The 23,972-nt window shown below is 37.6% G+C and overlaps 1 protein-coding gene across 1 annotated transcript in view; it reads right to left on the reverse strand.

The window, feature by feature from the left end:
• LOC117982200 (uncharacterized) overlaps window positions 1–23,972 on the reverse strand; it is a 179,184-nt gene that overhangs the window by 116,135 nt on the left and 39,077 nt on the right. The window lies entirely within an intron of this gene.

Consider the following 23,972-nt stretch of genomic DNA (forward strand, 5'->3'; position numbering starts at 1 on the left):
TGAATTTGTTTAGGGCATCGTTAGAACGAGTAATACGAGATCAATGGAAAGAAATAGGTAGCCTTCAGAGACACGATAAGCTCGGTAGCAAAATAGTCGAACGTATGAATGTAGTCGGCACATCTGAATCCAAGTACTATATACTTAAGGAAGGAGTCTTATATAAAACCGATATGAAAGGAAACACCTTAAGGTTATATGTCCCCGAGGACTTACAGAAGAAGTTAATTACTAGCGTCCATGAGGAAATAGGTCATTTTGGACGTTATAAAGTTTATGCTTTGATGAAACGGCGATACTACTTTACAAATATGTCGCGCGCTATAGGAAAAGTCGTAAGGTCATGTGAGACATGTCAGAAGTCTAAACATGCGTTAGAAACACACACGGGTCCGATTAAAACCGTAATAGCCAATGAGGTAGGAGATAGAGTCTTTTGCGATATTTATGGCCCTCTGCCATCAGGACGTTTCGGGTTCAAATACATATTCGTAATGCAAGACGCCTTCAGCAAATTAATCCGGCTATCATACCAATGAGATAAAGGGAAACTATAACGCCATCCACCTTTTCCGATACTATAGAGACACTTAAAATAAAAGCACAACTATAGGAAAGAAAGGAGTGAGGTTTTTTTGAGACTTGTGCGCACGAAAGAATACCTGTCACGTCTGCCGGGGCGAACAGTACATAGAATTGACTTTTGAAAAAAAAAAAAAAAAAAATAGGTAATTAAATATAGTTAGTGAAATAGAGTTTCTTTTTTTTTGACTCCTTGCAAAATACAAGGAATATAGTACAAAAGGAAAAATAAACTTATTTCGGGGGAGTGTGTTGTAGGCACCTTCACGGCATCGCCAAAATAGAAACATTATTTTATTATTTTACTGAGTTCCTAGAAAGGCATTCGTATAATGCTGTCGGCAATAACTTTTTTTTTTCGCCGCCTTCTAGAAATCCTAATGAACAAAAAACATTTTTAGTACTCTATACGCGGACAAACAAAAAATAAGAAACGACCAAAGTGAGTCGTTCTCATAGCAATAAATAATAGGCAAGGCGCCATAAAGCGATAGTTCTGAATACAGTTTTTACGCTCGAGGGTACGAAAATGCGAAACAGATGTGGTTCAGATTTTACCATTGCAACTAGAGAATTTTTTCTGCCGAGTGATTTTTGTTGACAGAGAAGGCGATAGTTTGGAGGAAGCGAGAGGGGACAAACTCGGAAGCGGGGGAGACGACAGGCAAGGGGAAGCGCAGGAGTCGGACAGGGCAGTTGGAATCAACCTCGCAAAGGGGACAGAAGTGTGACGCGCGAGTGCCACGACGAAGCTCTACGTTTCCGAGCGGCCTTCCTTCCTTAAAATCTCTTTGTTTAACGAGTTTGTCCGGGTACCTTTTATCCTTAATATCTGTATAAAGTCAATAAGTGAAAATTAATTAAAGCCAGTGTTAAGCAAGACGGTCTACACTTTCCAGTCTATGGGTAATGTACAACTTAAACTGTCTTATTATGTAATATCTGAGGATATCTTAAAATTACAACATATAATTACTCGCCGGAATTAAATATAGAACGTGACTTTCAAAGTAATAGAAGCGAGTACACTATCGACATGGATAATAAATTACCTCTACAAGTCTGGAATGGCTTAGATCAAATTTGTCTGAGCTTATTTCTAATCTTCTTAATACTGCTGGCTTGTATAATGTTCAAGGAAGCATGGGTCAAGTGCACCCAATGGGTTAGTGGTTACAGACCTAGCCGCGATCCGAAAATACTTAACATAGAAATGTTAAATTTGTGAAAGCCAAGATAGGTTGCTTTTACGATGTCCTCGGATATGATTATTATGTTCGCTGTAATAACACATGTTGTCTGTATTTCGTGTGTCCATATGTAAAAGGTTCGTAGGACTGTAGCTTATAGACTGTACTTCTAAGATTATTGTACATAATTGTAACTTAAATATAAAATGTGTATATAACATCAGCCCAAGGGTTTTTTGGTCAGGGCATTCTATTTTTCCCTTGAAAATATAGCATGGCTTTTGAATAGAGTGCCCGACCACTGGGAAAAGAAACATAAAGGACTTTTCTTCCAGTGGTCAGAGTAGAGTTTTGCTCCATCAGAGATTTGACTAATACATTTAACAAAGTAAAGTACAATAAATAGATTTTGAATTAACCAACCTCTTTCATTTATTATAATATTAGTCTGTTTTTCAAAAGAGGTCAAGAGATAAGGGGCTACATCGATCTATGGTCTGAGTCAAACAAGAGATTAAATTATAGCTCAATGTAATAATATTATTACTACCTATCTATGTGATATGAGCCCTTACCGCTTGACGCTTTCGTGAAATGAGTTACCCTACCTAGCATTATAGAGACAATAGACAGTGTGAAACAATAGACGAGAGGAACTAACTACCTCTTTGCCACGCAAGGTTCATTCTTTCTTAGAATTATTGATGAACTTAACCTCATACTAACTCGAGGACAAAGAGCTATTTCCAATACCTTCCATAGCTAGTTAATACAGGAATAGGTCTCTGTAGATATCTTAATCTAGACAAGATAGAATGCTACCACCTTAGTAAGCTACCGTTTGCAAATACTGTACTAGCACATAATTTAAATTGCTAGCTTTAGTACGATACAACGACATTGAAACGAGAGGAGGATCTAGCTGCTGTTGGGGACTTCAATGAGTTGAAAGTGCTAAGTAAACATACTTTTCATCTGAGTCTAAGTACATAACGGGGCGAATGGCATTTGGTATAGTGACAACATATATATATACATATCGTCTTACCTTTGGGTTCGACTATCATAGCTTGGCTGTTCCTGATGGGCAACCGCTAGCGGCATCGTCTGGGCATACCAAACACGCCCTCCCCAGCACGAATGAGTTGGTTCGACCTGACTTGGCCAAGTCAAAAACCATACCATAACAATTTATATATATCAAAATCCATGGTACATGGGGCGGGCTCTAAGCCCACATAGTTAGCTCCTGGCACTAGTTGTCAGTCGAGGATATAACCGCTTCTCAGCGTGATAAAAGGACCAACTCTGTGCAGCCCCCATAACTTGATATCAAGGCTGTTTTGACAGCGTAGGGATAATCTCAATGCTACGGGACGATGGTTAGAATGGGCTAGCGACTAGAATTTCTAGTCTAGCACTTGGGCGGCATAATTATCTCCCTCATCCCGTTTCGGAAAACCCTAATTTCATACTTGTTCGATCAGCCTTAGTCTTACGCTTGCGCGAGATCTAATTGGCAAAATTCATTAAATAACATCGCGAGTACCTATAATGGGACGGGACGAAAAAAGCCAACCACTGTTTACCCCAGGAACCCAGCTATTTTGAAAAGGAATTCGTTAGAATTCACAAAGGGAAGTACCGCCAAGGTACCTGAATGCATTCGCTCACTGTTATTGTACTGTGACATGACCGGTACACTACCGAGCACCGACCTATTATTTTACGAAAGAGGGGATTTAGTTACTATCTATCATACTGACTAGATTGATTAGCCACTTGATTAACTTTGAACGAAGTACATGTCCTTCCATTTTATTGTTTGAAAAGAAAATTTGACGATCACGCAGTCGGGCCACCACAGCACCTCGGCTCGGCTTGGCATAATTACTTTTTGTTGTTTTTAGGGTTCCGTACCTCAAAAGGTCCGCAACAAACACGCCTGTCTCCGTGTGTGCACATAATGCCACCAACAGAAGTCGCTGGAGGGAGATCATGGCCACGAGCACTCTGTCAAGACTCAAGAGTGAACGATTGAGAAGAAGAACCTAAAAAGGAAAAACGGAACCCTTATAGGATTACTTTGTTGTCTGTCTGTCTGTCAAGAAACCTACAGGGTACTTCCCGTTGATCTAGAATCATGAAATTTGGCAGATAGGTAGGTCTTAACTCTTATAGCACACGTAAGGGAAAAAATCCGAAAACCGTGAATTTGTGGTTACATCACAAAAAAAAATTAAAATATGTTCATGAACAAATAATTAGTATTTTCAACTTCCAAAGTAAGATTACTATACCAAGTGGGGTATCATATAAAAGGGCTTTAAAAGGGATTCTAAAACATTTTTTTATTTACTTTTATGCATTATAGTTTTTGATTTATCTAGTGCAAAATGTCGATAAAATACGACTGTATCACGATTCCTCGGTGCGCGAGCCAACTCGGACTTGGTCGGTTTTATAGAGATTCATTATATAATTCTATTAAAACTATGCCCGGTTAACTAGAGCGTCAACGACAGGTCGAGATGGCAATCGGGGAGGAAACGCCCCGCACAACACCCGCGCTAAACCGGTGCGGGCGAGCGCGGATGACGAGCGGGCGTGCGGGCGTCCTACCACCTCATAGCCCGATTGCCATCTCGACCTGTCACCGACTATATGTTCGGTGGCGAAATAAAACGGCCACAGAAGTGTTTATTTTATTAACATCGCATTTTCAAAATGCAATCGTCATCCTCTCCATCTTAAACTGCATCATCATTTACCAAGTAGCAGCGAGATCGTAATCAAACTTGTTTTCAATTATAAAGACATATTAATAATATCCTGATGCAGTATGTAGGTACTTAGGTATTGATGCAGGACTTAGGTATAGCTATATCTAAGTACCTATATTATCATTATATAATCGCAGTATTTTGTAGCTTTAATATTGTATTAGATATATTTAACTAACTAGCAGATGCCCGCCACTTTATCCACGTGGATTTAGGTTTTTAAAAATCCCGTGGAAACTCTTTGATTCTACGGGATAAAAAGTAGCCTATGTCACTCTCCAGGCCTAAAAGTATACCCATGCAATAAAAAAATTTTACAAAAAAAAAAAAAAAACCGACTTCGATACACAAACACTAAAAATTGAAAAATTGTGAAAAAAAATTTCACAATTTTTAGTGGCCCCATGGAATTATGCTATGACTGGTTAAAAATCTACTGTTTACTAAGCTATTACACTGATCGCGAGCAATTTACTCTTATCCGTTGAGGAGATCCAGTATCTATCTTCGAAGATGTTCATCAGATCTTCACCAAATTTAAATGGGACCAACTTTGAAGTATACCCTTTCAAACAAAAAAAGACTTTTCAAAATCGGTCCAGGCGTCTTCGAGTAATCGGGGAACATACCTCCTCCTTTTTTTGAAGTCGGTTAAAAAATCTACTAAAAGGCTACTATTTATCCCGGAAAATCAAAGAGTTCCAACGGGATTTTTAAAACCTAATTCCACGCGTACGAAGTCGCGGGCATCAACTGGTATAAATTAATATTTTTGACCAAGGTCAATATTATTTAATAGTTTACAAATCGAGTTAATGCTGTTGATTGTATCCAAAGGTAATACCTAAAGTTTAGCGTTACATGAACCGTAGTATTTTAATAATTTTAAATGATTAATTGTTATTTTTAGGGTTCCGTACCTCAAAAGGAAAAACGGAACCCTTATAGGATTACTTTGTTATCTGTCAGTCTGTCCGTCAAGAAACCTACAGGGTACTTCCCGTTGACCTAGAATCATGAAATTTGGCAGGTAGGTAGATCTTATAGCTGACATTTGGGGAAAAATCTGAAAACCGCGAATTTAGGGTTAAATCACACAAAAAAAATTAAATTGTGGTCATGAACTAATAATTAGTATTTTCAACTTTCGAAGTGAGTGTCTATATCAAATGGGGTATCATATGTACATTCTAAAACAGATTTTTATTTATTTTTATGCATCATAGTTTTTGAATTATCGTGCAAAATGTCGAAAAAGTACTGACTGTAGTACGGAACCCTCATTGCGCGAGCCTGACTCGCACTTGTCCGATTTTAATAATTATCACGATGCAGCGATTTTCGTAAATAAATCTACATCTTATGTAACACATAATAGCTGTACCTATGTATTTAGATATGCATAGGTAGTTAAACTATTAACTATTAAATAACAAACTACTTTAATGGCTATTAGACACAGTGGTTATGCTTTTTGTTTTCCTCAAACGATTAAACGTAATAATACCTAACTCTTGTATGATATCATATTTGACCACCTTCGGAGATATTTTACCTTGCCTCAAAAGTATCTATTTATTTTCATTTTTCATGTACCGAAATTGTAGTTTTTTTTTTTTTTAAGAATATTAGTCATGTTAAATGACAAATATTCCCCTTTCCTCTCCAACTAAGCGTCAGGCTTGTGCTAGGAGTAGGTACGACAATAGTGCAACGGGCGGGGTTTGAACCGTCGACCTTTCGGTTTTCAGTCCACGCCTTTACCGGTTGAGCTATTGAGGCTCTTAAAGTTACATAGTAGGTAGGTACCTAGTAATAAATGAAGTATGTACAGTAGGTACTCGGCCGAAAATAATATACATCGGTCTTTAGAATGACATTTCGGATTTGTATAGCGTTGTCTCTGTCCTACCTATATGACGTTTTGTCGTTCTCAACGAAAGAGCCAGTGCTCTACAAATTTGCTATCTCCTTCTAAAGGTCGATGTATATTACTTTCGGCCGCGTACTGTAGGTAAGTATAGGTAAATAATTGTCCCAGCATATTTTTTTTATAAGTTTAAAGAGACTTTGATCTTACTTGGTGATGGAAGCTGGACTACCTACCGATATCAGTAATTCGGAAGAATTAATGCTCCAAACAATTCTAGAATCAAATATGCTCCAAACAATTCTAGAATCAATGCTCCAAACAATTCTAGAATCCAATATGCTCCAAACAATTCTAGAATCAATGCTCCAAACATTTCTAGAATCAATGCTCCAAACGATTCTAGGATCAATGCTTCAAACAATAATTCTAAAGCTTCAATAGCAGTTAGTTAGTAGGTACCGACTTACGAGTCTTACTGACTTGAATCCAAAACACTCAGCTTGTAGAACTTACCTAGAATAAAAAAAATACATTAAAAAATTTGACTTTTAGATATAATGTTCAAGTATAGACTTCTATAGAGATCACTACTCATATTATAAATGCGAAAGTGTTTTTATTTGTTGGTTTGTCCTTCAATCACGTCGCAGCGAAGCAACGGATCAACGTGATTTTTTGCATTTTCATACTTTTTATCCCGGAAAAATCAAAGAGTTCCCACGAAATTTTTGAAAACCTAAATCCACGCGGACGTAGCCGCGGGTATCAGCTAGTGTCTTATAAGTATTATGATTGTGAAGCGGTGTTTATTACATAACAATCAAGTGATTGACGCCATCTGGTAAAAGCGTAAAATAGCGTAAACTAGCGATTACAGCTTGAAATTCAAAATCTCGTTAAAACAATGGAGATTCAAATTGAACTTTGAAGAGATTATATTTTACGCAATGATTACCATTTTATGGTGCAACCGCTTTATAGCTTGAGTAGAACAGCTGATAATAATAGCTACACAAAAAACTAGTCGACTAACAAACGACGATGATTTTTGAACTTAACATTATAAATGGGAAAATCTATCTGTCTGTTAATTTTTCACGGCCCACCTTTTTTTTTCTCGTGAGGAGAATCTACTTATCATGGATACCACCGGCGGCGCCACGGGGGAGCACAGTAGTTACGTCGGACTCTTACCGACTTCCTCCGACTTACCGACGACCTCACGAAGTTCCATCCCACCGCTGCCGGCGGAGCACAAGGGACCAACACCTCGTTACTCCGCCAGCGGATGTCCGCCGCAGCAGACCCCACGTGTACCATCTTAACAGATTTTTTAAGGTTTGATACAAAGATAACTTGCATCTCGAAAGATAAAATACACTTGAGAAAAATCAAAGAGTTCCGAAGAGAGTTTTTAAGCACCTTGTGGCGGTTGCCACAGTACAAGCTAGATGGCGCTGTTCAATCGATGACGTAGTCCCGAACAAATGTACCGCCGACAGTACTCGCACTAACAGAGTGTTCGGCAATCTGGACTATATAGAAGTTTTAAGTTACAACCGTCGGCCCAGCTGGCGCTACCGAGCACAACCAACCGCTCGGTGGGAGATCTCCCCTTTGGTACGGTCGAGCCTGCACACCGCTCCCGTACAAACCTAAATCAAGAAACCGCACTTGGCCGGTTTTTTGTTTGTTCATCTAGGGCCATGAAGTTATTCCACAAAATCATACGGGATAATTTTATCGTAACAAGAGGGCTGCTGAGTGCCGATTGTTTATTTTGCACAATGATGACGCGACATTTCAACATACATATTATTATCTTCCTTAGAGAAATAAGAGCATTCGAGAGGAAGAGACACACGTTTTGCATATAAAACCTTCGCGCGGTTCGTGCAGGTTGCATTGACTGGCGTTGTTATTGTCATGTTCACGATTACACGCATCCTACAATCTTAGGTATGCACCACACCCTGCGATGGTACGAAAAAAAGGTGACGAGGCGAGAGATGGCATAGAATAGATATATGTAGTGGAAATGAATTTGTTTTTGCGGCGTATCTAAGGTGCGATCAGAAATAACCGAGATTTTTCGCTAGCTCAGTGATCATCGCTAAATGAAACCTATCAAACTCATTTGGCATTGGTTGATTCTACCGTGCTGCTATATGGTATAAAAAAATTATTTCGTAGCAAACCTTCAATGGATTAAAAATAGACGTCAAATGAGCTTAATGGCTTTTGAACCCTCCAACAAGATGAATTACTATTTATTATACTTCGCACAATATTCATAAAATTGGTACTTTTTACCGACCAATCTCATCACTTGCCACTAGGTCTGATTGCAGCCAAGCGCTAGTCTATAAATTAAAAAAAAACTTCATTGTGCCTCCTTCAAGCTACTTGACACTGGCAAAGTGTATTGTGCCGTAGGTCGATTTCATAAAACCTGCATCAATCATTATTACAATCTCGATTGTTTTGATTGGCTGAATTTGTGTTATTCTTGTTGCAACAATGTATTGTAGCCAATAGTGAGCAAACATCAACCAATCGGAGGTGATTGCGATCGTGACATTGCAGCTGTCATTCTTAAATAGCCTAAATTTAAATTTAAATTAGTACTCCATATTTATCGATGGATCCAAGGGATAGCTGCGGCGCCCGTAACACAGGTTTACCTAGCACGGACGCCAAAGCACTCCTTCAGGTTTTCATATCTATTGTTTCTACCTTTTTTATGTGTACTAGTTTTAGGAGTCTTTGTCTTGTACAACATTTTGAATAAATAAATATATTATTATTCTACCGCGATCGAGATAAAGTCTGGCACTAGAAAAAGCCATCAAACAAAGGAAGAAGAAGAAGACGAACTTTTTGTTGTACAATCAAACTCCTATGACTTGCACCACACGTTGGTAGGTCGTGCTGCACCCAACACACATTCACAGATGCACGCTAGATTACATCGCACAAGTGACTCGTCGCATCTTCACGTTAACGTTAACGCGTGTAAGCTATAATCGTTAACCTTAATCCTAGTTCGCAACGGGGCAAAGTTACCCAGTGGTGTGCAGATTTTATCGTTGATGCAAGGAAAAAACTTTTTAGGATTACAATTAAATGCTTAAGAAACAAGCTTACTTCTTTTGGATTTTTTTTATAATTTAACAAAAAGATTATACTAGTAAGGTAGGTATGCATTATGAATTGGTCACCATCCCACTTTTACATAACAGGTTAAAAAAATAGTAGTTCGATATTTATAATTATTTTTAATTGACTTTATAACTTTTGATATTTCATTTACTAGATACTCATAATATATTATGATGCCCGGGGCATCCAAAGTGACCACTTGCCTTACCCAATTGGTGACATAGGCTAGGTACTTTTTATCCCGGAAAATCAAAGTCGAGTTTTCCTATCTCTACCTCTGTGATTTCCACAGGATTTTTAAAAACCTAAATCAACTCGGACAAAGTCGCAACCGTCAGCTAATCCATACTTCCATACTAATATTATAAATGCGAAAGCTTGTCTTTCTGTCTGTCTGTCTATCTGCTAGCTTTTCACGGCCTAACAGTTAAACTTATTTTAATGTAATTTGGTACAGAAATAGCGTACATCCAGGGGATGGACATAGGCTATTTTTTATCCCGGAAAGTTAAAGAGTTCCCACGGGATTCTCAAAGGCCGTTTAACCGATTTGGGTACAGAGCTAGCTTGCATCCCGGAAGTTGATATAGGCAACAACTATCCTGGACAATCAAACAATTCTCACGGGAATTTTAAAAACCTAAATCCACGCGAACGAAGTAGCGGGCATTAGCTAGTTGAAACGTAAATCGTGATGGCCCGTGGCAAGTCTCGCGCGGTTCAAGGTTCGATTACCGGGTCGGTAGAACCAACGATAAACACTGAACAAATATTAAACTTGCGCCTATGTGTTTTAACATAACTTCCTACTACGCTAATTGAATAAATAAATTACCCATTAAATAATTATAAGATCTCAAACTTTTTTAAAACTATTTGAAGCTAATTTCGTAAGTTACGAATTAATTTGAGAACAATTAGAAGATTTTTTATTCCTTCACGCTTTATGAAAACTTTATAAAACTACTCGCACATATAATGTATGTAAATACTGAATTTAGTTAATAAGTTGCAAGTTAAAATTTAGTGCGCAATTAACAAATTAAAATTAAGTCGCTTAAAATTTAGTAAAAATTTAGTTAATTACTTGAAAACTTAATACAAAAAAGTGGTAGGAGAGCGAGAGATTCAGAAACTATGTGCGTTTTAAGTAAATATGTAAGTTTAGCTATTTTAGCTTCAGTAAATAGATAAGTTGCTTTAAAGGTGTAGGAAAAGCATCGTAAGGAAATTTGCATGCGTGAGTCCCCTTAATATTCTCAAAGGTTTCAAAGGTGTGTTAAATCTGAACAATCCAAACTGAAATTTCAGGTTTGCGCAAAGAAATAAGGCAATGTGCGAACAGCTTAGTGATGAACGAGAAGATTTTTTTGTACCTTTACGCATCACGCTATTTGAAAACTTGGCTTAAAATTTGAATACAATATGGCTTACGTCAGGCACTTCGGATTTCGGAAGATTTAAGGCCAAGTTTTTGCTACGTTTAGTTAGAAAAAATATTTTTAATATATTATTCGGTATGAGGAGTTTAGTTTTTAAGATCTGTTTATCTAATTTTTTCTTACAAGTGAACGGTAAAAACTTTAACTAAACTAAACTCCTGTCTAGTCTAGTTATGTCATTCTACCTAGGTCTTTAACTATAATAGGTATCTTACATCCATAAGTACAAAAAATTACATCGATCCGTTGAATTGATTGAAGGAAACCCCAATCAGTAGCGAAAGTGTGTTTGTTTGTTGGTTTATTGGTTTGTTGGTTTATTCATTTGTTGGTTTGTCCTCCAGATTGACGTATTTTTTGTGGGTATACTTAAAGACCTGGAAAGTGACATAAGCTACTTTTTATCCCGGAAAATCAAAGAGTTCCCACGGGATTTTTTAAAAACCTAAATCCACGCGTACTATACATATAAATAAACATCCTTTCACATTTATAATGGACTAGCTGATGCCCGCGACTTCGTCCGCGTGGTTTTAAAAAATCCCGTGGTAACTCTTTCCGGGATAAAAAGTAGCCTATATCACTCTCCAGGGCTATACCCCATGCAAAACATCCCGTGGATCCGTTGCTCCGTTGCGACGTGATTGAAGGACAAACCAACAAACAAATACTTGCGCATTTATAGTATGGGTAGTAATGGGTAGTGCGGATGAAGTCGAGGTACTGTGTAGTTGTGTACTAACGACCCATACTGTTTCAAAGAATTATAAATTATATCTTCCGACGGCGACGGTTCAAAGCAAATAAACCAATTTTCCAAGAAAACTGCAACCTGTGTCAACACACACACACACACACACACACATAGCGACAATGGTACACAATAGGTACAATACGACCGTTCGACCTCCACGCTTTAACGACAGAGGCGTACAAAGGTAAATACGTAAATACCTAGTATACTTAACCTTTCATACAAATTAATATTTAGATTTACTTTACCTCGTTCACTGTAATTTATTTAAATCTAAATATATAAAAATTTCAAAAAAAAATAAAAACCGACTTCAATTACCACCAACACTAAAAAGTAATAATAATTTTATTTATTACCCAATATATTATGTATACAAGAGTTATTGTAGTTCTATAGTAATATTTTTGGATCCCATTCGGACGAAGTCGCGAGCATAAGCTAGTTTTAATTACTATATTAATATAATATATTAAGCAAATTTTTAATATCGTTTCCAGTAAGTAGGTACCAACTTACTCGTATTATTTACTAGTACATAACAGTTTCGCACGTCACGATGAAAGTTTTATCATCAGCCATTAACCGCGGGTTGGTCACGACATCGCGTTTCATGAAAACGAACTACTTACAATTTTAACGATAATTTACCTATAAGTATATATAATACGAGCTAATTGCGCGTTTAAAACTAATTGACTTATTTTTATTTTTTTGATTTGTCAACAAATAAATACCTAATATACCTACAAAATTTAAACAAAAATACAATGCACAGAGAAAAGTTTAAGAATGTTTACCCAACTATCACGTCATGAGTGTTTTAATACCTAATTATCAACAGTTGCATACAAGATTTTATCTAAGTACACCCATATAGGATATTAGGATATATACCTAATAAAAGAAAAAGCTGACTGACTGACTGACTTATATATCAACGCACAGCCTAAACCGCTGGTCCTAAAGACATGAAATTTGGAGGGTAAAGAGTGTGTATCCAATAAGAAAGGATTTTTCGAAATTCCACCCCTAACGAGGGTAAATATGGTATGGTGGTTTGTATGAAAGTCATGTCATTTTAAAAAGTTACATCGTTAAAAATGATATTTAGTTAGGCTTTCGGAATTCCACCCGAGCGAAGCCGGGTCAGCTAGTATTTATCTAAAAGTTTATGTCTAGCAGTGGACGCGTACAGGCTGATGGATTGGATTGGACTGGATTTCCAAGGCCCGATCGATTTGACCATGTTTAAAAGTTGATCGAAAACTTACATTTGTCACTGACAGTTTCTAAATACTAATGCTAAGAGATAAACAGAGTTTAAACAATAGTAATACACTAAACGTAAACTAAAGTGAATGTAATCTAGGTCATCGGATGACACAAAGGCCAGGTTGAATAATGCTAAAACAATGCGGCTTGGAAAAGGCTCCGTGCTTTAGAATATGTCTCAAGATAAACTACGTGGAGATCACGATACTTCATCACAGCTTACTGTCTCTTCTATGAATATTCATTTGAAAAGGTAAAACTACGAATGTTTTTTTAAACAACCGCCCAAAAAAGGAGCGTAATTTGGGTTCATGAATGTATGTAAGTAACTATGTGAGTTCCTCTATTCCACCATTACTTCTTTGATAACTTCATTCAGGCATATTCGCCAAACGAATAATCTCTGCAAATGAAGATTTAAAAAAGTGGTCAAAAGCAAGAAATAGGTACGATCACGAAGGGTATTCGAGTCTCCGGTAAAGGAGTGGAGTGAAAACCGAAAGGTGTCGGTTCAAACCCCGCCCGTTGCACTATATTGTCGTACCTACTCCTAACACAAGCCTGACGCTTAGTTGGAGAGGAAAGGGGAATGTTAGTCATTTAACATGCCTAATATTCTTTTAAAAAAAAATAAAAAATGTGCTATCAACCCGCTGACTGTGCGGTTCGGAGTAGGTAAAAATGCCACTTTCTCTCGAGAAAGTAAAAGCCGGCGCGGACCGGTCGGCGGCGTCTCGAACATTATGTGGATTACGTGTAGCCAGCTAATCGCTAGCTGCTAGCCGGTGTAATGATATTATCTTACACTTGTACTGTTATTGTATAAAATCCCGCAAACTATTTTGGACTTACCTTTGCACAAGTTTAAAAATCTATTAAAAATATGCTCCTGAAAAAAGCATATTACACAATTGAAGATTATCTAAATGATAAAAGAGCGTGGATTTGACCTGCAGCTCGTTCCAGCAACGCACAAGACTGCAAATACTATTTTATACATGGTGTCAACGCTTCTTATTAAGTTGACAGTGCGTTAGCGGCCTATCGGAACTATTATGTAGATTATGCCTAAAATTAGTCTATGGTTAAAAATTGTACCTATATAAGAACTGTCAAATAAACCGTTAAACACACAAACTCTCCGCTGAAGTACGTTGTTTCATTGTTCCTTCTCCGAACCTAAAAATTAGAAGATCTGCCTATCGGGTTTTCGGTGTTAGTTCAAATAACTAACACATGGCATAATCTTGTACCTATATCAAATATTTGAAAAGAGCAACCGCCGAGTTTCTTGCTGGTTCTTCTCGGTAGGAAAGGCATTCCGAACCAGTGGTAGATGCATCCGACTATTCGCCTACTTGTAAAAGTTTATTCGAATAAAAAAGATTTTTATTTATTTTATTTTTATTTTATTGAAGAAAATCAACCAAGCGCTAGTCTATAAAAAAAAACTTGACACAAAAAAAAAGTTCCATGCTTTTTGAAGTTTAAAAAATTTAATTGAGTGTCCTTAAATATCTATAAAAACATAAATAATGATGCAGATATTGTAATAAAAGCTAAAAAACCGGCCAAGTGCGAGTCAGATTCACGCACCGAGGGTTCCGTACTACGACATTTTGCACGATAAATCAAAAACTTTTTTCGTGCTACCTTTAAAATAAGGACTAAAATCGTACTTTTGACATGAAATTTCACACAAAAATTGCGCACGAGGAGTCATTTTTTACGCATTACAGCATTATATTGCTAAACTAGCTTATGCTCGCGACTTCGTCCGCGTGGACTACATAAATTTCAAATCGCAATTGTACCCCCTTAGGGGTTGAATTTTCAAAAATTCTTTCTTAGCGGATGTCTACGTCATAATAGCTATCTACCTGCCTAATTTCAGCCCGATCCATCCAGTGGTTTGAGCAGTGCGTTGATAGATCAGTCAGTCAGTCACATTTTCCTTTTATATATTTAGATTAGGTAAGTAGGTGTACCAAACTGATTAAGATACCTATTGACACAAAAACGAGAAGAAATTCATGCATAAAACAGTAGTAAATTAATGAGAAATAAAATAAAAAAACAAAGAATATAAAGTAATAAACTGTCTAGTCATGTGTATTTTTTTAATAATCGATCCTGACAATTCGTATTTACTACACGATAGTGAGACAAAACCGGTATTAAATAAAAGCTTCTCCGGCTGAGTCATAAAGCTGTCACATAACATACATTGAGCCGAAATAAATGGCTCCTCATCCATACTTAATGATTGATTTAAACTTACAATTTGATATATTGTGGCAGAATTGTGTGCCAACACAACAGGATATATTATATCCACAAGTGAAGACTGAGTGACTGTCTGACTGACTGACTGATCTATCAACGCACAGCTCAAACTACTGGACGGATCGGGCTGAAATTTGGCATACAGATAGCTATTATAACGTTAACGCAGACATCCGCTAAGAAAGGATTTATGAAAATTCAACCCAAAGGGGGTAAAATTGGGGTTCGAATATTTGTGTAATCCAAGCGGAAGAAGTCGCGGGCATAAGCTAGTTGTATTCCAAATGGATTACAGTTCAAACCTCTGAGAAAATAAACTCTTAATAAAAAACCGGCCAAGTGCGAGTCAGGCTCGCGCAATGAGAGTTCCGTACTACAGTCGTATTTTTTCGATATTTTGCACGATAACTCAAAAATTATGATGCATAAAAATAAATAAAAATCTGTTTTAGAATGTACAGGTGAAGACCTTTCTTATGATACCCCACTTGATATAGTCACTCACTTCGAAAGTTGAAAATACTAATTATTAGTTCATGACCACAATTTAATTTTTTTTGTGTGATCTAACCCTAAATTCACGGTTTTCAGATTTTTCCCCAAATGTCAGCTATAAGATCTACCTACCTGCCAAATTTCATGATTCTAGGTCAACGGGAAGTACCCTGTAGGTTTCTTGACAGACAGACGGACAGACAGACAGACAGACAGACAGACAGACAGACAGACAGACAAAAAAGTGATCCTATAAGGGTTCCGTTTTTCCTTTTGAGGTACGGAACCCTAAAAATAGGTAAAAACTCGTGGCTTTAGTTTAAAGTACTTAATTAATTATCACCGCTATAAGATCATCTTACAAATGAACAAATTGTGACCATCAGTAAGCGTAACATGTTACCTATTCTGAATGAATAGTTTGACTTTGACTTTGAAAACCTGCCTTGCCCAAAACACTAACTTTTTCACATTTGAAAATGGAGTCATATTCAAAATATTCCAAAAAAATTAGAACTTTGGCTACTTTTTGTGTCGGAAAATCAGAGAATTCTCACGGGATTAAAAAACACCTAAATCCACGGGGGCGAAGTCGCGAGCATCATCTAGTTGCCATAAAATACACAATTCAATAGACGCACGATAAAACAAAAGCTTACAATTTATAACAGCTATAGTATTGGTAGTTTGTGAAAGAGTAAACGGCAAAGGACAAGACAAGAATGCCGTAATGCCGTCAATGCGAACCGGTCGCAAGCGCTCGGTTTGATGGAAACTTGAACCGATTGACACCCGGAAATCCAAGCCGTAGTGCTTTATGCGCTTTTGTATCCATTCAATTGGCCATAGGTACAATGTTGAACTGGATGTAAATGGGTGACCATCACATCTAAATAAAATTTTGGTGGACTTGTTCACCTTACAAAGTCAAGAACTGTCCGAAACTAGACGATATCCACGATTCCGACCGCGTGTATTCGTTTTTAAAAATACCGTGGAAACTCTTTGATTTTCCGAAAGACTTAAAAGGTTGCGTCGTAAAAAGATATACGCAATTAGTAGAGCCTCGATAGCTCAACGGTTAAAAGAGCGGACTGAAAACCGGTTCAAATCCCACCCGTTGCGCTATTGTCGTACCTACTCCTAGCACAAGGTTTAGGTACGCTAAATTGGAGGGTAAAGAGGAATATTAGTCAGCAACTTGGCTAATAAAAGAGGAATATTAGTTGGCAACTTGGCTCTTTAAAAAACATTAGGTAGTACGGATAGAAGGTCTATTGGCGAGAGATAAGCAGTAAAACCATTACGATTTTCCAGTAAATAACCGATCTTAGTTATAAGATGTGATGTGTGGCACAGTTTGCAAAACAAACATGTTTTCTTTTTTCTTTCTTTCTTTAGGTAAATACTTATTAAAAAAAAGTTTTTTCTGACGAAAAATTTCGATCGGCCACTAGGTACAAAAATAAAAGTCAGTTTTAATGTGAAATGCGTTAAATGCATACACACTTAAATAAAAATGAAGTTGCATCATACAATTTGGAATTAAGCAATTCGGAGTAAGGTTAAACTGAAATTCCATAAAACTGCATTTTTTATTCTCGCCGGAAACATCTTAAGTAACTTTTTAAAAAGCAGTTTTAAAATCCATAAAACGAGTTTGCAGAACGATCAATCGTTTTAAGAAAACTAGTATCTAGGTATGCCATTTTGTGTGCAAAACATTTTAACAACAAAATGGTTAAAGTAGGAAAATAGAGTAGCACAAGTCAACGGAAAAGCTTCCGTTCTAACCACTGACCTTTACAAATACAAGTACATTGTACGCTGGACCTGCAATTGCCGACTTGTATTTTGAAACAACCAGATTTTCGCCGTTTTGGCGCTGATACCAGCAGGTAGAGTCATGTGAGCGTACTCGGAACTAAATCTTAGTGATGAGACATCTGTCAATATAGTGTCAAAAGACTACTTGCCGCAAAGTGTCAATTTTAATTCCCGCTGCGCGATTGCGGTACAATGACAGCTACAATGTCATGATCGCAATCACCTCTGATTGGTTGACGCTCGCTCACTATTGGCTACAAATTACAATGCATTGTTGCTACAAAAGTAGCCCAAATTCAGCCAATCACAACTGTTGAGATTGTAATAATGATTGATGCAGGTTTTACAAAATCGCCCTACAGGTTTCTTGGTGGGGCGGGTGGGTTTGACGGACCATTGACGGTAATACTGATACTACTTGTATCTCTATTCCCGCTGCGCATCTCTTCCAGCGTACTTGTGTATGTCCATTTCAGTGGGTCTAACGAACAAATCAATATTTGCCAAGCAGGTCTTAAATGCACACGTTTTACGACCAAATTTTCGCCAAGTATGTTTAGTATTTAGTTGGGGCGAGCCAAGGAGGTCACAAAATGACATGTTCGAGACGAGACATTGAGGTTAAGGGGACAACCTGGTTTGGTGTGATCCTATTGCATGTTAAGCAGATGCGACTAGTTGATTTATTTTGTTTATTCATATCCGTCTTTTTGTTTATCTTCTGCGAATAATTAATCAATTTATCTTTATTGCTGCCACATTGTTTTGCTACTGAATATAAAATTACGTAAACGTCGTCGAACTTTAGAGCATTTTGTAAACGAAGTTTTGATATGAATGAGGAAAGAAGCGGTGATAGCCTAATGGTTTATATGTGGGCCTCCAATTCGAGGGGTCGGGGACTCGATTCCGAGCACGCACCTCTAACTTTTTAGAATTTGTGTTTAAAGCATTTAAATAACACTTGCCGGAAAACATTGTGAGGAAACTTGAAAAATGAAGACTACCAATCCACAATTGGCCAGCGTGGTGGACTATGGCCAAACCCCTTCTCATTCTGAGAGGAGACCCGTAGCTGAGTTGAGATGACAGAGTCTCAACAACTATGTGCAAGTACATACAACTCGTTCGTTATTTTAATCAAAAAGACTGACTCGACTCCACTCCAGCTTGCGCCAGGCCTAACGATCACGTGCGATACTGCATAGTATCAAGCTCCATAAATCAGAAGTTGTACTATAGCCGATAATAATCATCCAAATGAGGAGTCCATTACAATTATCTACGCTAACGAGGTACCACAAGAGACCTGAAGTGATCAATTTGGAAGCAATTCGCAAGCTTCCGCGATAACCATACATGTACGACTTAAGAGGGGTTTACTCGTAGTGCGCTGCACACAAACAAACGTACCTAATTTGGCTTTAATTTGAACTAAAGTCCTCACTCGTGAACAAAACACGGACCTCCACCTTCCTCATCCACCCGCTCCCCACCACCTTTTTCAGGTCATCCAGTCAAAGTCAAATTATTTATTCAGACAGAATAGATCACATGTTACGCTTACTGATGGTAAAAATTGTTAATTTGTAAGATGATATTATAGTGGTGATAATTAATTACGTACCTACGTAAAACTAAAGCTATACGAGGGTTCCAAACGCGCCCAAGTCTGAGAAGACTAGACTAACTAAAAGGGAAGTAGAGTAGGTACCCTATAGGTTTTCTTGACAGACAAGACAGACAGACGGATAGACAGACAAACAGACAACGAAGTGATCCTTTAAGGGTTCCTAGAGCCTCAATAGCTCAACCGGTAAAGGAGTGGACTGAAAACCGAAAGGTCGACGGTTCAAACCCCGCCCGTTGCACTATTGTCGTACCTACTCCTAGCACAAGCTTGACGCTTAGTTGGATAGGAAAGGGGAATATTAGTCATTTAACACGGCCAATATTCTTTTTGAAAAAAAAACCAATCACACTCAATGAAATCTTGTGGATACGTTCTCGTACTAATATCAATGTCTGTGAGTTCTAGATTTCCTTTAAAATATTCAGTTTAAATTTAAACGGTCTCAAGAATCTATATATATTATGTATAAAGAAAAGCTGACTGACTGACTGATCCATCAACGCGCAGCTCAAACTTCTAGAGTCTAGACGGATCGGGCTGAAATTTGGTAATGCAGATAGCTATTACGACGTTTAGACATCCGCTAAGAGTTTCCGCTTTGTAGAGCGTTGTCTCTGTCACTCATACCTACCTATATGAAGTTTTGTCGGTCTCAACGACAGAGTCAATGCTCTACAAATCCGCTATCTCCTTCTAAAGGTCGATGTACAGTATTTTCTGCCGCGTATTGTACGTTTGTGTGGAGCGAGCGACGGAGAGGCCGCCACTAACACATTCAAAGCAGCTGACAATAAATTACCAATTAGATAATCCTACCGTGTAAATTCATTTAGCGGGTTTGTGGTGACCATTTAAACAGATTCAGTGGGATCGTCATCATTATGATCAACCCATTGCCAGCCCACTTTTTTTTATTATAAAAATGAAAAAAAGTTAATGCACAGTCAGTTCGCGCACGCGTCGCGGTTGTGAGTCACAACCGCGACGCGTGCGCGAACTGACTCCCTTGAAAAAGGACCCCGGATGGATTCGAAACTAGTCGGGCTAACGTCGACTAAACACGTGAGTAAAGCCGGGACAGATATTATATTATATAATGGAAATCACTCACGATAGTTTAAAACGCTATGATAGTTTTTTAGGGTTCCGTACCTCAAAAGGAAAAACGGAACCCTTATAGGATCACTTTGTTGTCTGTCTGTCTGTATGTCTGTCTGTCAAGAAACCTACAGGGTACTTCCCGTTGACCTAGAATCATGAAATCTGGCAGGTAGGTAGATCTTATAGCTGACATTTGTGGAAAAATCTGAAAACCGTGAATTTAGGGTTAGATCACACAAAAAAAATTAAATTGTGGTCATGAACTAATAATTAGTATTTTCAACTTTCGAAGTGAGTGACTATATCAAGTGGGGTATCATATTATTATGAAAGGTCTTCACCTGTACATTCTAAAACAGATTTTTATTTATTTTTATGCATCACAGTTTTTTAATTATCGTGCAAAATGTCGAAAAAATACGACTGTAGTACGGAACCCTCACTGCGCGAGCCTGACTCGCACTTGGCCGGTTTTTTTTTTTGTTTTTTTTAGCCTTAAAAATTTAATCTTATTAGTAACCAATCAAGCGTTTTACTCAGCTAAAAAATTAGCATAGTAGGTAGGTATCTACTTATTGCCTACAAAAAGTTGTGGTAAGCGCACATCGTGATCGACAGTACCTACAGGCTGCAGCCAAATCTTCGGATCACGATCACGACTTCATTAAACAATTTGATAATAAATAATTATGCTAATCATAATATAATCCGGATGATTGCGCTTTCTCAAAATCGTTATCGAGATGACAATGATCTGTTGATCTGCTGTGGGAAATCCTTTCTACATTTATTTATTTATTTATTGACACTTTATTGCACACAACACAAAGTAAACATTGAAAAAACACAATACAGGATCTTATTCTAATAGATGTAGCATGCAAAGGCGGCCTTATCGCTAAAGCGATCTCTTCCAGGCAACCTTTGACGAAAGGAATCACGAAAGCACGGGTTGGTGCGGCAGCCGAAAATGGCCCTAGTTATTATTATAAATTAGACTACATACACAGTACATTCTAATAATACACAAATATATATACCCATATACATATCTCTATAATATACTACATAATTCTGTTTACATAGATAAATAATAGTTCTTCAAACGAGCTTCTACATTGTTAGCAATGGATTTAAAACACCAGTCACTTAGTAATTTGCAGTTCAACCTCACCAGGTCGGTGCCTGGTGCACTTCGACCGTCTGTTGTGCACTGCCCAATGACTTCTTTGTGCCAGATCCTTTTTTCAACGCACATGCAAACTGTGGATTCAACAACGCACACTTACGCAATGTCCATGTATACGACGTAACCACAAGTAGAGTTCACTCGCCTTCGTGAATTGCAAGGACCGTAACAATAATAAATTAGTCTAAATCGAGCAAATAAGTAACAGTTATTGTATAGGTTAACAATTTTTTATCAATTTTTTTTATTTCTTTTTAATCAGATACAAGTTAGCCCTTGACTGCAATCTCACCTGATGGTAAGTGACGATGCAGTCTAATGTGGGAGCGGGCTAACCTGGAAGGAGTATGGCAGTTTTTATTAAACCCATACACCTTTGGTTTCTACGCGGCATCGTACCGGAACGCTAAATCGCTTGGCGGCACGGCTTTGCCGGTAGGGTGGTAACTAGCCACGGCCGAGGCCTCCCACCAGACCAGACCAGAAATTTAGAAATTATAAAATTCCAAATCCCTGCCAGGAATCGAACCCGGGACCTCCCTCTTAATAAGACCACAGTGCTTACCACTGCGCCAGGGAGGTTGTCAAAATTCAAATTTGTCAAAACTTAACAATTGAAGACTGCAATGCTTATATATTTCACTGTAACATTAATCATTGAAATTAAATAAGTACAAAAATTGTAATCTCATTACGACAACCGCTCTTATTATCACAGAAGAGATAATTTGAAATACCGATGCAACATTTAGCAAGTCTGAATACTTCGGTATCTGTAATTAAAAATCTTTTTTAACTAACTGACTTCTTGCCAGATATTTTAATTGCGTTGAAATTAAAAGCAAATGGGGAACCAATTATAGTGTAATGTAAACATAGACACGTCATATTTCAAAATATTGCTATTAGGAATTATTCCCATTGAGGGTTCCGTACCGGAAATAAGAACCTTTATAGGATCACTTCGTTGTCTGTCTGTATCTTCGTCTGTCTGCCGTGTCTGTCAAGAAACCTATAGGGTACTTCCCGTTGACCTAGAATCATGTTTGACAGGTAGGTAGGTCTTATAACACACGTAAAGGGAAAAATCCGAAAACCGTGAATTTGTTGTTACATCACACAAAAATTAAAATGTGTTCATGAACAAATAATAATTAGTATTTTCAATTTTCAAAGTAAGATTACTATTATAAATAATATCTATCCCGGCTGTACTCACGTGTCTAGTCGACGATTAGCCCGACGAGTTAGTAGTCGACTAGACACGTGAGTACAGCCGGGATAGATATTATTTATATTGGAAATCACTCACGGTAGTTTAAATGCTAATATTACTATACCTACCAAGTGGGGTGTCATATGAAAGGGTTTTACCTGTACATTCTAAAACACATTTTTATTTATTTTTACACACCATTGTTTTTGATTTATCGAAAAAATACGACTGTAGTACATTGCGGTACTACAGTCGTATTTTTTCGGTACCCTCGGTGCGCGAGTCTGACTCGCACTTGGCCGGTTTTCTTTTTAAATTTATAGACTAGCGCTTGGTGAATCACATCTCACTCCTAAATTGCACACAAAAAACCGGCCAATTGCGAGTCAGGCTCGCGCGATGAGGATTTTGCAGGATAATTCAAAAACTATGATACATAAAAATAAATAAAAATCTGTTTTAGAATGTACAGGCGTAGACGTTTCATATGATACCCCACTTGATATACTTAGTTATCTTACTTAGAAAATTGAAAATACTAATTATTAGTTCATGACCACAATTTAATTTTTTTTTTGTGTGATGTAACCACAAATTCACGGTTTCAGATTTTTCCCCAAATGTCAGCTATAAGATCTACCTACCTGACCGACAGACAGACAGACAGACAGACAGACAGACAGACAGACAGACAGACAACAAAGTGATCCTATAAGGGTTCGGGTTTTCCTTTTGAGGTACGGAACCCTAAAAATTGACACAAGTATAGTAACTAATAAAATTAAAATACACGAAGTCCTGCCCCGCCAAAAAACAATTTTTTTAGTTCGTTCGTAAAAACAAATGGAGAGAAAAGAACACATTTAAAAATGGCACCATAGCCACTGTATTAAATTTTTCAAAAAATTTATTGTCGGTGTAAGAAAAACTTTAGTTGTGAAAAATGTGAAGAGCTAATTCAACCAATCAAGCGACAGAATTTGCTGTCGATTACGATGAATACGTTTTTCTTACTCAATCGGGGGCCTGTTCAGGATTCAGAAGTTATGGTGGAATAAAGAAACTCACATACATACATACATACCTACATACATGAACCCTGAAATCATTACACTCCTTTTTTGAGCAGTCGTCTAAAAGCGTAGAAAATCTAGAAGTGGACCG

Source organism: Maniola hyperantus, chromosome 5, assembly GCF_902806685.2.
Source record: "Maniola hyperantus chromosome 5, iAphHyp1.2, whole genome shotgun sequence".
NCBI lineage: Eukaryota > Metazoa > Arthropoda > Insecta > Lepidoptera > Nymphalidae > Maniola > Maniola hyperantus.